Raw genomic sequence first — 17,164 nt, 5'->3', positions numbered from 1 at the left:
GGGAATTTGTTGAAGCCGGCTTGGCTAGCTTCATTTGGATTGTATAGAGCTCTTTTGGTTTTGGGGTTCTGCTGCCTGTAGCCGATGCTGTTCATCTAATCTCAGAAGCCTAGGCGGGGTTTGGGTGGGATTGTTTAACCTCTGAGTGAATGTATGAGTGAATGTTAAGGTTTAAGTAAAAAAAAAGTTATTTCCTCCTTTTTGTGTGCCTCCACAAACTTCGGTCTATGGAGTCTGAGTGGGCTCTAGCCTCGCAGGAGGAGAGGCCAAGCGGGCATTTGTTTGGCTTCCTTTGGGAGCTCCCAGCCCGTGTTTGTCTGCGCCGTGAGGGGGGAATTGCTCCTGTGCCTTGTGTTCCAGCTCCTAATTGTAATCCAAATTAAGTGCATGTTTGTAGCAGTCACCTTAGCCAACATAAGGGGACGCCAGTCTAAACCTGCACCCACAGTTCTTGACTGTGTGCTCCAGAATTTCCCCAAGTTCCGGGGACAAAAATCCCTTCATAAACTCTGGCACTCTGGAAACATTCTGTAGGTCAGAGTGGCCTGCTTTTGGGGTCGGATAGCACCCCCCCCCCTTGGGAGTACTTTAAATCTAAATATTATAAGTGTAAAATGGTGTCTCTCAGGAAGCAAAAATGCAACAAGCAGAAAGGAGAGGGTTATTGGGGGAAGTAGCAAGGCAGGAGAAAGCTGTGCCTTGAAAGAGTGGCTCCTGCTCTGCACTTCTAAGGGAAAAGTGTTTTTTTTAAGAAAAAAAAAGAAGGTATTATCTTGCAGATGGCTAGTGAAGGCCAAACAAACGTGGGTTAGTTTCACATATTCTGTAATCTGGGAAGGCCCCTGGTTCCCAGATCAAATTGCTATCTCTCAAACAGCTGCAGGCGCAGGAGAGGGGGGTGGGGAACAGGAAAACCAAGGCTATCAATATGGGCAGTGTCACACACACACAAAAAAAGCCTAGGACCCTCTGTGCTGTGTCCTGCTGCCTTGTAGCCCTGGCCAGAGGGATGAGGCTCCTTAAAAATTTCCCCAGAGAAATTGCTTGCAGCATTTCTTTCCACCCCAGGTAACTTCTAGCAATTCAGTTTGCATCTGAATACTCCCTGCTAGAACTACAAGGAGGGGCAATGTTAAATTTGCTAGCAAAGAGGCAGTCTATAATCCCCTTGCTACAGGTTACAGAAAGAGCAGAATGTCTGTCTCTCCAACATGGAGGGAAAAAAAAAAAAAGTGACACTTTTAAAACTCAGGCCGCTCTTCTTCAAACTGGTGCAAGCTGCTTGGGTGCCAATCAGCAACACCTCTAAAGCTGTAACTAAAGAGCCTTCAATCTCCTCACTGCTTCAGCAGGGGGAATGTGCCTGTATCTTAAGGAAAAGTGTTGTTACACATGAATAAAACTAATGTCCATTCTAGACATCCTCTTCAATAGGAAAGAAAGAGGAATAATCAGGTGGGCTGCTATAAGAATATAAAAAAAATGCAAGCATCCTCCTGGTCAGGGAATTGTCCTGGCCAAACAAAAGGTTCCCAATAAAATCCTAAATAGAATAGTAATAGGCCAAATAAAACAATTGAAAAACTTCTCAGGAAAGCTCAAAAGTGTATGTTAGAAAAGAAGAAGAAGAAGAAGCAGGAAGCTTCAGAAAACTGCAGAATATCTACAAATCTAGGGAAATTTTAGCTGCTAAATACTGAGTTTGAGTAGAGTCCTTTACAGTGTGGAAAAGAACAAGAATTGGAAATGGATTATGGTTAAATCTGAATGGGTAAATATATGGAAAGTTTGTGAATGTTGCAGAAGGTCTGTGGAAAGTCATAAAAATGTATAAAAAGGTTGTGAAAGTTTTTAAACCTGGGGAAAGGAAACCTCAACTACTTGTGGTCTAATTGTATGGTTACTGTACCTCTGTATTGGCATTTAGCCTTGGGACCTATGAAAGGTCATTTGGAATTCCCTGTGTTGGAATTGGCATTAGCCATTGGGGACCTAGAAAAGGTCTAGAATTCTCTGTATTGGTATTAGCCATATAATCTGAAAAGAAAATTGAGGTTCCCCAGAGAGAGTTAAAAAGAAAAAAAAAAAGAAAACTTCACATGTAGGAAAGTGAACAAAAGAAAGTATAAGGCATGGAAATGCAGTTTTAGTAAATATTAGAAGGACAAGGATTTTCCTTCACACTGTATATTTTTCTCCCTACCTGATCCCTCCAGAATTTGGCAATTTAAAGAAGTAAGTAATGACATTAGGTTTCTTTGCATAAAACTAAAAAGACCAGTTGTTAATAAAGGTATTGTTAACCAAGACATTGACTGGAATAATATGCCTGAAAGAGGCATGCTTAGGCTCTGGTTGTTGTTACCAGGAAGCCCTAAGGAACTGGATTTAACTTTTGAAGCTAAGAAAAGCCCATGAGAAAAAAGGCCTGACACCTTGGTTGGTTGTGCGGTTCATGGCAGTCTTTCCAGGGAAGGAACGAAGGTTGCTTTCCTGAAAAATGGCTAGAAGGAACCTCAAGGCACAATGAAAAATCCAAAGGACTTGGGAAAAGCAGGTGTTTACAGGCAAGGCTGAATGGCAGGTGTGTGGCTCAGCTTCTGTGCCCTAATGGGCAAACTAAAAGTCAACATGAAGGTTCCTTGCGTAAGTTCCAGCATAGTAGACTTAAAGATCATATGTGATCAATCACTGCTCTTGTTGTTTTTATGCAAATGAACAGGCTAAATTAAAACTGGACTTAATGCAGCCCTTTACTGACAAGGAGGGTGATCTTAAGGAGAAAAATCATGACTTAAGGAAAATTGCAATGCTCAGTGCAGCTAACTGTCTATAAAGTTTGTTTTTCATTTGAAAGTTAAACCAAGTCTGTGACATTATCAAGGATGCTTTATTTACAGGCAAGAAGAATGTCAAATGCCTTGCAACTGGATGTCTTCCCAATAAGACAGTCTCTCCGATTTGGAGACTGGTTTGTGAATTGTGTTGTGTGAATTAACATGTGTGTTCTTTCTGTTTTCATAGGGCATAAGCTTATGATCTCATTACCTGAGTAATTGTACTTATAGGCCTCACTTAAGAAGCCCATCTGCAGTGCCTCCTCCTAAGACTCGACGGTTTGGCTGAACTAAGTGGTTGGGTTGGTAAAGTATGGGGTAGTCTGTGAGCTTCACTTTAAAAACTTATTTCTCTTTTCTATCCTAATGACTTGGACAAAAAGGGCCTAAAGGTCTGAGAGGGGGAAAAACCTAAAATATTTCCCTCAGCCCTAGCTAAGTATAGTGAGCAAAAGAATTTTGGACAGGTGTGACATGCCCTGCACACCTTCCTCCAAAGAAGCCATTTCTTTTCCTAATGTGGGACATTGAAAAATTAATCTCTGTCTTTTGTCATCTAGTGGTTGTGGGTTAAATTATGCCTTTTAACCCTGTTGCCAAATCTGTTGCCTCCAGAATATGACAAGGATGTCAGTTTGTCCAACAGTGCCAGCCCTTGGAAACCAAGAATGCCGCTGCCCGGGGACAGCCAACTGACCTGGACTCTGCAAAAATCCTTCCCCATAAGGGAGGGCCGCACTCCCCTCCACCCCCACTCTTATTAGAAATTCCTAGACCCAAGGGTAGGTAGGACGACGACCATGTTCAGCTTGAAGCAGCTAGAAGAGCACGAGACCTTCGCCCATTGTCCTCTTATAAAATAAAAGGTCTTAAGTCTAAGGAGGGGAATTATACAGGGGCTTCAGACATTCCTTATAAGAAAAGAAAAAAACTGGGAATTAGGCTAATTCCTCCCAAGTATACTGCACTACATTGAAAAAAAAGGGTAAGGCAAAAATAAGTACAGTGCCATAAAATTTTCTATCATTTTGAATGTAGTGCTTTCTTTGTTGGTCATTTCCTTAATTGCTATTAATCTTTGACTAGTTTTCAAAGCTGTAAAAACTTATTTTAGTCAGTTCCTAGTTGTTAATTTAATGTTTCCATAAGGGTCTGGAAATTTGTTTTCCATCATCTTGCTAACATTCCATTTGCTCTTCTTATTAATCATTGAATCTACAATGCGTGGCACATAGCAAGTGCTTAACAAATGTCTGCTAAATTAAATTGTGTTTGCTTTAGGTTTGTGAAATATGTTGCTGGTATTTTAATAGAAATTGCATTGAATCTATGAATTGCTTTAAATAATGTGGACATTTTGGAAATGTTAATTCTTCCCATCCGTGGATGTGGCGTATGCTTCCATTTATTTGTGTCTTTCTTAATTTCTTTCTTCAGGGTTGTGTAGCTTTCCGAGTGCAGGTCTTTTGCCTCTGGTTAAGTTTATCCCTGAATACTGTTGTTTTTCTTGTTGCTATAGTAAATGGAATTTTTTCTGGTTTCTATCTCTAATGTTTTGTTGGTATATAGAAACGCTTTTAATTTCTGAATATTAACTTTGTGCCCTGCTGTTTTGTCAAATTCATTTATTAGGTCAAGTAGTTTTTTCATAAAGTCTGTAAGGTTTTCTATGTATACTATCGTGTCTTCTGCAAGTGGTAACAGTTTTGTCTTCCTTACCAATTTGAATGTCTTTAATTTCTTCCTGTCTAATTGCTGTAGTTAGAACTTCCAACACTGTTTAAAAAAAAAAAGGAAAAAAAGTAGACATCCTTATCTTGTTCCTAATCTCAGAAGGAATGTTTTCAGTTTTTGTCCATTGAGTAGAATGTTGGCTTCAGGTTTCTCATATATAGCCTTAATTGTGTTGAGGTATGCTCCCTCTATTCCCATTTTTCTGGGGGTTTTCGTCATAGATGGGTGTTGTACTTTATCAGGTGCTTTTTCTGCATCTATTGATATGATCATGTAATTTTCGTCATTCATTTTGTTTAGGTGATGTATTATATTTATTAATTTGCGAATATTAAACCATCCTTGTGTCCCTGGGATGAATCCCACTTGATCGTAGTGTATAATCTTTTTAATGTATTGCTGGATCCTGTTTGCCAATATTTTGTTCAGAATTTTAGCATCTATGTTCATTAGCAATATTGGCCTGTAGTTTTCTTTCTTTGTTATGTCTTGACCTGGTTTTGAAATTAAGGTAATACTGGCTTCATAGAAAAAGTTTGGAATTTTTCCCTTTTCTTGAATTTTTGGAATAGTTTAAGAAGGGTAGAAGTTAGTTCTTCCCTAAATATTTTGTAAAATTCGCCTGTAAAGCCATCCGGTCCAGGGCTTTTGTATGCCGGGAAATTTTTGATTACTGTTTCAATTTCCTTCTTTGTTATTGGTCTGTTAAGACTTTCTACTTCTTAATTCTGTTTTGGAAAATTATATGTTTCTAGAAATTTGTCCATTTCATCTAGGTTGTCAAGTTTCTTGCCATATAGTTGTTTATAGTAATTTCTTACAATTTTTTGTATTTCTGTGTTATCGGTCATAATATCTCCTCTTTTGTTTCTAATTTTGTTTATTTGGATTCTTTTTTTTCTTTATAAGCCTAGAACCAGGCCCTGCTTTTGTTAATCTTTTAAGTTGTTTGTTTAGTCTCAGTGTCATTTAATTCCGCTCTAACCTTAATAATTTCCTTCCTTCTGCTTGCTCTGGGCTTTGTTTATTATTGTTTTTCTAGTTTTTGTAGCTGTGGGGTTAAATTTTTGTGTGGAGTTCTTCTATCCTCTTTGGGTAGGCCTGTATTGCTATGGACTTTCCTCTCAAAACTGCTTTTGCTGTGTCCCTTTTAGTTTTGGGATGTTGTATACTCATTATCATTTGTTTCTGAAAACTTAATTTCTTCCTTGCAGCTCCTGAAAGCTAGCATTATAAATACCCAACTCCTTATCCTTGCTACTAAGCCCCTCCTGAAAACCAGGGTTTAAAAACCCTACTTATAGTCCCTAGACGTCCCTAATAGGTTTAGTCCAGGGACTAGAGGGGGGATTATGTAGGGGCACCAAATATTCCCTGTAAAAAGTTTCAATATGTAAGTATGTAAGGGCTTTAAATGTTCTTTGTAAGAAGTAGCAAGGACTTGCTAAAAGGCCTTGGAAAAAGGAATGTAAGAAGGAGTGTTATAGCAATTAGTGATTTACAAGCTAAAAGGACTTCAGCCTCTATCACCTCCCATTTGCTTGCTTGTGTCTGGTTTATAACATTTGTGAAGGTTGTGCTTTGCAGAATGTCTAGCCCTTTGAAAATAAATTGCCTCACAGGGAGTTCGTCCCTGGCTGAAGAGCTATGCTGCCGTCGAAGATAACCTTTAGCCTTGCGAATTTCTGTTCCTGTTACTGCCAAGACATTCCTGCAGTCCTGCCCAGCCCCCTCTTCCTAAGGCTGTTTCCCGCCAAAGAAGAAACAAAGAGACTGCACCAGTATAAAAGCCCAGCGTTTAGACTCCATTGTAGGTTGGAGCATGTTAGAGACCTGCTCAGGGTCTGCCCAACTCCTGGCCAATATTAAAAATCCTTTGCTTAACTTTATACACCGCTTGAGAGTGTTCAATCTCGCCTATGTAGCCGTAACAAAGTGAATTAAACAAACACTGCAAAGAAGACAAGATCCACCTCAACCACAAGTCAGTCACTCAGAACCTCCTTGTCACTCATGCAGTCTGGCAAGAAATAGGGTGCATGCTCTTTTCTGGAGGTAAATAATATTTACCTTTTCTCTATTGCTCTTTTATTGGAGCCAAATAACTTATATGCATGACCTATGGACATGGAGAAAGGGGGGCGATTGCTGGAGGGAAGGGGGCTTCAGGTGGAGGGGGGAAAAGGGGGAAAATTGGGACACTTGTAATAACATCAGTAAAATAGACTTAAAAATATCTGGAATACAATACACATTACAAGGTACACACAGAAGCAAGAAAATGTGCTCAAGAGAGGAAGTAGTGAGTAACAGCAAACTCAGAGGTGACTTGGTTGTTGGAATTACCAAATCAGGAATTTAAATAACAATGATACAGATACTGAAGGATCTAATGGAAAAAGTGAAAACCATGCGTGAAGAGATGAGAAACTTAAGTACAGATATGGGAACTATAAAATAGAGCCAAACTGGGATAGAGGAGCAAATCTGAGCACTATGTATGCAGTGCTTGGCATTTAGATCTATACCCAAATAATATCCATGGAGCGAGGGCTGTAAGTTAAAAAGAAGGAGGAGGAAGAGGAGTAAAGGGAAGGGGGATTAGTGATATTTGCTGTACACTACGGTGCCTAATAAAAGCAGCAGTAAAGTTTAGTAAATGTGCTAATGCCCAAGGGAACAGTAGAACAGCAAATATCTCAAGGTCATTTACTCAATTTATTCATAAATAAACAATATATTATGGGGGAATCCTAAGAACAGATAGTGAGGCCTTTGCAGGGCTCTGAGGTGTTACAGAGCATGTGTTAGCAAAAACAATGAAGCCTGGGTGAATACTGTTAATATTCCAGCTATAAAATAGGCTAATGAGGCCTGCTTACACTCTATTTCCATTTTTCCAGAACTTTCATGATAGACAAAAATGGCTTAATTCCTTCTAATTTAAAGTTGCCTAATTGATATAACATAGTCTCTTGAGAGAGCAGAGAATATTCACCGTGTTTTGCAATAAATCTTATTGATCTTAACCACAAGTGCTATTCTACTAAGGTTCCATTTGTTCCTAGCATAAATCAACAGTCTTTCCTTCTATGTGGCATTCTTTTCTTCCCAGAGCACAGCTTATTGTGTGGGGCTATGCCTTTTCTATTTTCATTTTATAAAAGCTACAAGGAATGCTTTAGTTACCTGACATTTATCTACGCAATTTCTTGTTCTCAATCACCTGTTTTTATTTCTGGGGAAATTTGGCTATACTTAATAGGCCTCTCTATTTTTTTCTAATTAATTACATATTATTACTGCATCTCAACTTCACCAGGTTGTTGATTGCAATCAATAGACTCAACTTCACCATCCTTCAGTTCAGGTTTCAGTGTATTAGTTTGAACACATATGCAAAAATAGATTAACTGGGTCCTTAGGACTTGGTTATATTCTTAGAGGGGTCTCAATTGAAAGTTATTTTTTAAAAGAGAAATCCAGGTTACACATAGTGCTAAAAGTGTTAAAATAATACAGAAAATGACATCTCACTCGTGTGCAAGAAAATTTGATGGAAACATTTAGGCCACACAACACTTGCCATTTTTTTAAATCCTAAGCTAAGGATATGTTTATTGATTTGAGAAAGAGAGGAAGGGTGAGGGGGAGAGAGAGAAACACCCATGTGAGAGGGAAACATCAGTTGGTTGTCTCCTGCGTGTGCCCTGATCAGGGATCAAACCCATAACATTAAGTAGGTGCCCTGATTGAACCTGCAACCTTTTTGGTGTATAGGATGATGCTCCAACCAACCGAACCACTTAGCCGGGGCCACTTGCTATTTTTAATGCTATATTTGTCACAACATTTGCATCTATAAGATAGAATGTACCAACGATTGTCACTGAATTCTTAATTATATCCAGAGTTTTCATTAAGAAAAACACTCTGAAGTTTACTATAAAGTCAAATAAGAGTACTCCTCAATATTTTTGCAATTGTATGTACTTTTTAGACATTGGTGACTTAAATTCATAATGGTGCAAAGGTGGGAAAGAAGCAAAAATTAACCAAACTCCATTTGGGCTATATCTTATTTATGATGCACAACAAATGACAGATGAAAATCTAAACTTTTTAAACCATAGGCTCTGGAAAGTATTGAAATGCTTACCGTTTTATTGATAAGAGCAAAGTCCATACACCTTTGCTACACTAGAGCTGAGCCATGGGTGTTATAAACAAGTTCTAAGTCTGCTTCACAAGTAGGTTCTGTCCCCACCCTTGTGTTCCCCTAAAGGAACTTCTAAATGGGCACTTATTGCCAATAGTTTTACTTAGATCTCTGACAAATTTTTCTAGAAAACTTGGCATTTAGCAGTGGCTATAAAGTTGTGGCTGTTACTAATCACTTATGAAGGTGAAGGCATTTCACAAATCAGGTAAAGCAGTAGGCCCAGGAGGGCAAAATCAGGGGCTCCTGTCTGAGAATGAGCTTCTTTGCATCCGATTTTTTTCTCTAGCCATTTACCATCATTCAGAGGTAGAAGCACAAGAGCAGAGTTTGCAGCTTTGGGTTCCTTTGTATATGTGCCTCATTCAAAGCCATTTGTGACCTGGGCAAGACTGAGTTTTGAATTTCTGGCACCCTAGTTAAGAAAAGATTGAAACAACTCACCTAAAGTTAGCAATAAAGAGCTAAAAACCAAACAAAACTTTTTCTCCTAGTGAAAGCTTTCAGATTATTTTAAAGGAAATGAAGTAGTAAAATAATTTCTTTCTTTTCTCACACTAACCCAAGTATAATTAGTGATTTTGTTTTTAACCTTTTCCTTCTCTTTCTGATTCTTTAAAGAATTACATTCAGAGCTGATGAAATATTGTGCTCCATTAAGCGTTCAAAAGAGATTTGCTCAGAATTAAAAAATTATTGTGGTTCAAACACATTAGCAAGAAAGTGAAAAATCAACCTACACACTGGGAAAAAATATTTGTAAATCATATTTCGAACAGGGCGCTTGTATCCAGAATATATAAAGAACTCTTATACATCAACAATAAGAAAAAATGAAAATGGGCAAAGGATTTGAATAGATATGTCTCAAAAGGAACATATACATAGCAAATAAGCCCATTAAAAGATTTTCACCATCATTAGTCTTTGGGGAAATTCAAATTGAAACCATAATGAGATAAATTTTTCACACACTAAAATGGCTATAATAAAAAAGATGGACAGTAACAAGTGTTGGCAAGAATGTGGTGAAATCGAAACTCATACATTGATGGTGGGAATAAAAAATGATGCAGCCATTTTGCAGAAGAGTTTGGCAGTTTCTTAAGTTAAACATAGATATACATATGACTCAGCAATTCTATTCCTAGGTATCTCAAGGCTCAGTTATATTCTTAGCAGAGTCTTAAATTTGGTGCAAAGCTTATGAAACGACCTCCAAAACAAAAGCAACGAAAAAAGCTCTTATTTCTGTATCATTTCCCAGAGAACAAAGACTATGCTAGCGCCAAAGTTAAACGTGCCCGAGGATGCCTGTGTCCTAGGATGCTTGTTTTTCTCACCTGTTTTTCTGTTTGTTTCTGGTAGAATAAATAAAGAAATAGAAAATAAGCTCTAACAAGCTTCAAGTCTCTGTCCAAACTTATCTGGGTGTAGAAGTCCAAGTTCCAATATGATTGTTATTGAGTGAGAAAGTCCTCTCTGAAAATATAAAACAGGCACAACAAGAAGCCAAACGTACATTAGTTACCTGCTCCCATCCCCCCACCCTTTTTTTAAAGGGTGTACTCTGCATGACGGAGACTGAAAGGTGGCAGCTGTGCCAAAGTAGTGGACCCTAAGTCGCTGAGCAAAACATGAGAGTGGGGAGGCCCTGATTGCTCACAGTACAGGAGTGAATGTGCCCTCTCAACCACAAATCAAGCAAGCTGAAAAAAAAAAAAAAAAAAAAGACCCAATCAAGGCAGTAATGGCCTCCACTTCACAATCAGACAAGTGCTTCTTACTTGAAAAATCCTACCATTTGTAGCTGATTGCTAACCCTGGCCTCATTTCTAATCTAAAGGGCGAGTAATAATTTGGAAAAGGAATTGTAACAACTTCCCAACAATTTAGTAAATTGTTATTATTTCAGGGGGAGGGAGGAGGGTGGAAAGGAGTTGCTTTTGTAATGTGTTTCTTTGGAGGGCTACCATTTTTACGACATCAAATCCCTTTGCTGCCATTCTAGAATAGCAACTAATATATATTGGAAATATGTTTTTTAATGGTGATATTTTATGCCACACCACATGTCCCAATATGGTCAGAGTTATGGATCGCCAAAGAAAAGGGGTGGAAGAGGAGTTGTCCATTTTTTTATACACTTTTACCTACAACAGTCCAAAATAAGTTTGAGTGAATGTCCTTGAGTATCACTGTTTTGGACATGATTTTCACCTTTTAGAGAACTTGACTTCTTAAAAAATAATACTGTTAAATGATCCACTGGGTTTTTCTTTCAGTGGTTGCTTTATTGAGGGACGTGGCTCAGGTAAAGTTTCTGTTACTAGAAATATAGTAATAAAGAGTTATCATCTATGCCCTTATTCTTGAACTTGTACATTTGAATGAATATATATGTATGTATGTAAATGCTTATCACTTCATTAACATGTTATAGCCATAAAAGTGAGGTACCTTTTACATAGGTACCATTTTGGAGATTCGTGTAATTATATCTACTGAGCAAGACACTCGCACACAGTGTAGACAGTATTCCTATCACAAAGCAGCTGAGCACGCATAGCTAATATAACATTGCGCAGAAGAGGTCAGGGCCGTGCTGCTTTCTGAGAAAGAAAATTAGCTGTTAAGAGTATGTACAGACCAGAAAGATATGTTGAATCACCAATACAGGAAAGATAGTGGAGGCCACAATGTTCATCCTCTTAATTATTATGTAAATGAGGAACAAAAACTGGAAAGGGGTAGTCACACAGCTGGGAAATGACAGAGATGAAATTGAAACTTGGCTGTCCTTACTCCTGTCACCTTTTGCCTTATGTCCCATTCTTTCAACATCCTTCCTCCAAATGGCTTTAAATCATGGGTATTTTAGGCATGTGGCATGTTAGCCTCATATAATACAGACATCAGTGATTTTTATAATAGGATATGCTTAACATCAACATGCAACTTTAAGCCTGTAGTGTGAGCAATAATATTGTTTCTGCATGTTTTGCCACTTTCCATTAACCTTGTAATAAAACTTCTCTGTAGTTTAGAACCCTTTTGTCCTTAGGTATGAGAACGTTAAAGCTTTACCTATTGAAAATATACTTTATTCTCTTTTATTTTCTTAAGACTGGTTATTGAAAACAGAATGGACAATTAGGAGCAGAACCAAAACACAGTATTGTTCTTTCATTTTTCTTTCCAGGTAGGCAACCAGCAGCAGAATTTTGTAGGCAGAGCACAGGCCTCTGCAGCCGGAGCTCTGAACAAACGGCATCATTGACATGTCTAGACATTCAGGCCATAATTCTGATCCTGAGTTAGAAAAAGTAGAACTCCATGTCATTTGAATCAATGTAAGCTTAACGGACATTTTTATCATAGTAGAAAAAGTAACTTTCTTTTGGTATTTTCTGTAGGTCTAACAAATACTAGAAATAGAAAATATACCCAGTTTTTGAATCAAAGGAGATACTTTGATTTTCAATTGAAAAATGTTAAACAGAACATGCTATGCTTTCTGAAGCACAACAGATTTTAAGCAGATTTTTAAAACTGGATTTAGAAAAACAAATATAACTATCTTTATTTATGTGTGTAACTAGAGCAAGAAAGCTAAATTTTTCAGATACCCAGAAATGATTTATAGCTTGCAATTACACATTCCATTCAATATAAACAAAATCATAATTCATATTACATAATCTGTAGTGCATTCTAAAATATGTAACTCTACTATAAAAAAAAACATGTATTTTCTTTATATTATCTTTCATATCCAGCACCATGGCCTTAAAGTTAATTTTTACATAAAATAAGGAGTTGATATTATTAAGTCCCAGAAAAGGAACACAAAGTATTTTAGGAAGGAGCTTGAAATTATAAAAACTTTTATGAGTAGGAAAATCTGAGTTAGCATAATGGAAAGTATTCATTTTGTTATGGGAAGAAAAAAGCTCCATTCTAATGGACGCATTTGCTATATTTCACAAAATTTTGAAAATTAGTGAAAAATACAGAAGACTTTCACTGAGGCTCAGAAGGATAGGGACATAGTCTTGAAGAAAAAGACCAAGAAAACCCCCAAACTGACAAAAACAGGATATGAAGCACCATGCCCTCAAAAGTAGCCTGAACATATTATTAGTAGAATTAACAAAAATGAACTTTAGATAAGAAACTCAGAGCACACTTTTGTTTGACATTTTACAAATTAGACCAAGTAATAGAATCTATTCACAGTCCAACTAGGGGAAAAATTAGGGATCTGAGTCCAGGATAGCACTTTTCTAGGAAATATATTCCTGACCTTCTCTTTTATTAAAACTAAAATTCTTATTATATTGCCACAAAATAAAATGACCCCTAGTGTTAAGAAATACATTTCTTAGAGTGAATCATAAACACCAAATATCACTTATAAGTATAGTAATATTAGCACACACTTTTTGTCACTGTTTGTAATATAATTAGCTACTTTATTGAATACAAAAAGATGCAAAGTGTATGATAAAGGCAATCTCTTCTCTCTTGCCCATTAAATAAAATATCTAATCCTCAGATCCACTCAAGCAATATTAGACTTTTGTCATTCAGAAAGGAATTTTCTCTCATTACAAAATATATATTTATAGCTATGAGCTACAGCAGATGTAGCTACAAGGGGAGAAAAGTGGGATTTTTTAAATAAAAATTCTGGTAGCATCGTCAAGGACAATGTATGTGGAAAAATTTCAAGACAGGCTTCTTGAGTAATAAAGTTACATATATATAGGAAATCCTAGCTTTTAGGAACTGAATGGAAAAGTACTCAATTGTTTTGGCTGTGTAAATCATTAGACACATTGTAAAGAGACTTTAAAAGTTATAAGTATTTAAAAGCTTTTGAATTACTAAACCTACACAAATGAATTTGGTAGCTATTTAACAGTTAATTTTTGTATCTTAAAGAGCAAATATGAGGGAGAAAATATAATATTAAGGCATAATATTAAGGTATCAAAGAAGTGCAACACATTTTAAAGGGATCTTTTACTAAGAAAAATACTTCTGAAAGAAGGTTGCATTAAGATTAAAAAATGAATAACCAAACTCTATTATGACATTTTTGCATGTTTGTAGCAAATAAATAACACCAGTAAATACCAGTCAGTGTGGTTTGTAAAAGCAAGGAGGGATTAGAACAAGAAGGAACTAAAACCCCAAATTCATTGTAATAAATACAAAATCAAACATTGAGATACAAAATCTAGGCATATGGTTAAGCTTTTTAGAAACTACTAATTGTAAATGATAAATACTTATGTTAAAAATAGGTTTATTTTGCACTGCATTATTTATTAGTGAAAATTAGAAAACAGAGTGAAAGTAAGAGCTAATAAAATACAGATTTAGGATATAAGTTAAAAATAAAAATTACAGTGTAAGTAATTTCAGAAAAAATTTTAACATATATGCATGTTAAACATATACAAAACCACTTTAAATATATGGTTTGAATTCTATTCTGAACTTAATTTGAAAGCTTTCCTGGAAAAAAAAAACACCATGCTTCTTCCTATGTGCTTATTGCAAGCAGAGTAATTATGTAAGAAGAATACGCCATGATAATAAACTTCATTACTCAATAACGTTAGTAAACATTAAATATTTAAAGAATATTGTACTGCATGATGGTTTATTCTATTTAAGTATCCCAATTATAACAGCCTTTTCTTCTTTTATTTCTGGTAATCTGCTGTTAATGTGAGCTGATATTACAGTCATATGACCTAATTAAACATCAGGATTCATATTTAAAATATGTAATTATCAGAGTATCATTTAAAAAATGTAATTACTAGTTTCTACTTTAATAGCAAAAAATAATGTTCATGCCAACAGACTATGGAAAGTTTTCTGGAAAAGTTTTTCTTCTCTGATTGTAAAGAAACAATGAAAAATCTCAGGGTTGAAACTCATTATTAATATTATTTTCATGAAATAAATTCCCCTGTCTTTCATTATGTGAAAATTTCTGCTCCTAAAGGTATATTTATGTGTCAGGTCTTATTGTCACTTGTAGTCTATTCATCTTTCTTTACAGGAACATATATTCACTTTTGGCATTTGAAATAGCCATATACAACACTACTATGATAGGTAAGTAAAGCAACAAACTTCCATTATTTTAAAACAAAATAGGCTCAAAGATTTGGGGCTTTAGGGAGAAATTTTTCATTTTGAATTGCACAAAATCATTCATAATTACTTCAGTGATTTCAATATCACAAATCCCTTCTGATTAGCCTTCTTAAAAAAAAAAAGAAAAAAGGAAAACCCGCTTCAGAATTGTTTGGCCCTGTTGGAAGCCTGTCTGAGAGAATGTCAGATTATGTAATTAAATTGGATCATGTATTTTCCATAGAAACAAGGCATGATACTGGAACTGATGAAAGCTATAGGCCCATTTCTATATTAGACTGCTCAGCATCAACAGGGCAGCAGCCCACTGCTTGACCAGCCAAGAGTTAAGATATCATACATAGCTTTTTAGTTTTAAAAATATGGAAAGGCGGAAAAAAGAAATGACTACAGATACGGCTGACAAAATGTAACCCTTTTAAGAAACTATTCTTTATTCCTTGAGTGAAAGAATGTCCTCACAAATGATACTTTACCATTTAGAAGACCGATTTGCTTAGAATATATTATAGAGAAGTCTGGGGAAACAGTTGAGATTAGGGTCCAAAAAGGACACCCAAGTAAGAAAGCAGGAACACGTAAGTTCACAGAGGAAAGCATGCCAAGTACCTCCAGGAGTTTGTAACTGAAAACACAAATGTAGTATATAAGAAAAATGTTTCTTTGTATTTTCAAGTGCAAAGTGTAAACTAGAGAGTCTCAGGATAAGCCGGAAGTCACTGGAACTGCATCTAACACAGGATAGCAGTAGCAGCAAAACAAATTGCTTAAGTTTCTCGGCATTTGATGATCTTTATCTTTGTTTCAAGGGACACTATTTCCTACCAGGCTTCTTTTCCATATTTTCTTAATGCATTTCAACTTTTCTGCCACCAAACCACAATTGTAGTCTTAAGGCCCCAGGCATGCTGTATTTTGAATTCCTCAGCATGGCTCTCAAAACAGAAAGTGTGCTATTTACATTTTGTATACACAATCATAAAGAAAATTCAGTGTCACAGAAGTCCCTCAAAATCAAGGGATCAAAAATAATCTGTCAACGGTTGTACCAAATCAAGAATACATTGTCCTCTGAGTCAGTGGACGTCAATATTAGAATGACTGTTTTGAACCAATAGCAATGGATTATATATAGACTCGGTGACTGAATGTAGATGTTTAAATTTTGTAATGACTTGTCTAAATATTGAACATTATATTTAACATAAAGAACAAATAGGACTGCATGAGGAACAGTAACATTAGCAACTTTAAAGAAAAAAAATTGACATGGAACTCTATAATCCTGATCAATTTAACCACAATTACCTACCTATCCCATTCTTTTTCTGGCACACCTGTAGATTTCACACAGCTATACAGAGGGAGACAGCAATTTCCTTAGGGGCCTATACAGAAGTCAATATATAGATCTGTTTTGAACTTGTAAAAAAATGATTTTTATTATGAATTCCTTATACATACATCTTATTTGTGAAAATATTTAGTTCTGATCATTCTAATTATACACAGATTTTTGACTCAAGCTTACTAAAAATTTGAAGTTAAGCTTGTTCTTAATATTTATTTTATTTCACACCTTAGATATACTGTGATCTTCATGGCATACTGGAACAACAAAGGTGAAAACTTCTCGATATATAGCTTTTGTTATTAAAATGCCAAGTGACTAAAATATAATTTGATATAACATGACTCCATTTCATAGAAGAATAAGTGGTAGAATTTTTACTTCTGAATAGTAGTTAAAAATAAAAATACCAAAATACTCTGGAATTGGTTATGTAAAGAAAATAAATTCATCCAAAGCTCACACTTACCACCTCAGACTTCAATGAGGCTCAAACTGCTGTGCTGGGTCTGCTGTGCGTAGTTCTCTGCCACCTGGTGGCTGCTGGTGAAAACTCTAGACAATGAGTTTGGGCATTGTTTCTTTCTTTGCTCCCTATTTTATAGAACTAATGAACTGAAGTTCAATTTGACTACATGCCTGTTGCTGTGGGAAATATTGGCTAGTTCATGTGACTTGCTATTTTGCTTTTACCTCATTTTAAAGTATCAGTACAGATTAGCTCTAAGATTAACAGATGGTTTAAATAAGTTATTGGCAATTGTTAAGTAAAATAAAATTAGTCAGAATTTCTTGATTTCTGCATAGTGCTTTTCTCCAAGGGGTTGAGAACAGTTTATTTAA

General features: G+C 36.1%; 1 long non-coding RNA gene across 1 annotated transcript; it reads right to left on the bottom strand.

Annotated features, from left to right (window-relative positions):
* Window positions 1-11,943: 11,943 nt before the first annotated feature.
* On the bottom strand, window positions 11,944-16,906 carry LOC150002025 (uncharacterized). The gene is made up of 3 exons (XR_016513113.1): window positions 16,791-16,906; window positions 16,283-16,358; window positions 11,944-12,102 (listed from the first exon to the last, which is right to left on the bottom strand). It is a non-coding gene; the product is annotated as an uncharacterized LOC150002025 (long non-coding RNA).
* Between the last annotated feature and the right edge of the window lie 258 nt (window positions 16,907-17,164).

The sequence above is a fragment of the Furipterus horrens genome, unplaced genomic scaffold (assembly GCF_987537825.1).
Source record: "Furipterus horrens unplaced genomic scaffold, mFurHor1.1.pri manual_scaffold_9, whole genome shotgun sequence".
Classification (NCBI taxonomy): domain Eukaryota; kingdom Metazoa; phylum Chordata; class Mammalia; order Chiroptera; family Furipteridae; genus Furipterus; species Furipterus horrens.
Note: the sequence above shows the minus strand (reverse complement) of the source record. Positions and strands in the feature narration are given on the sequence as shown.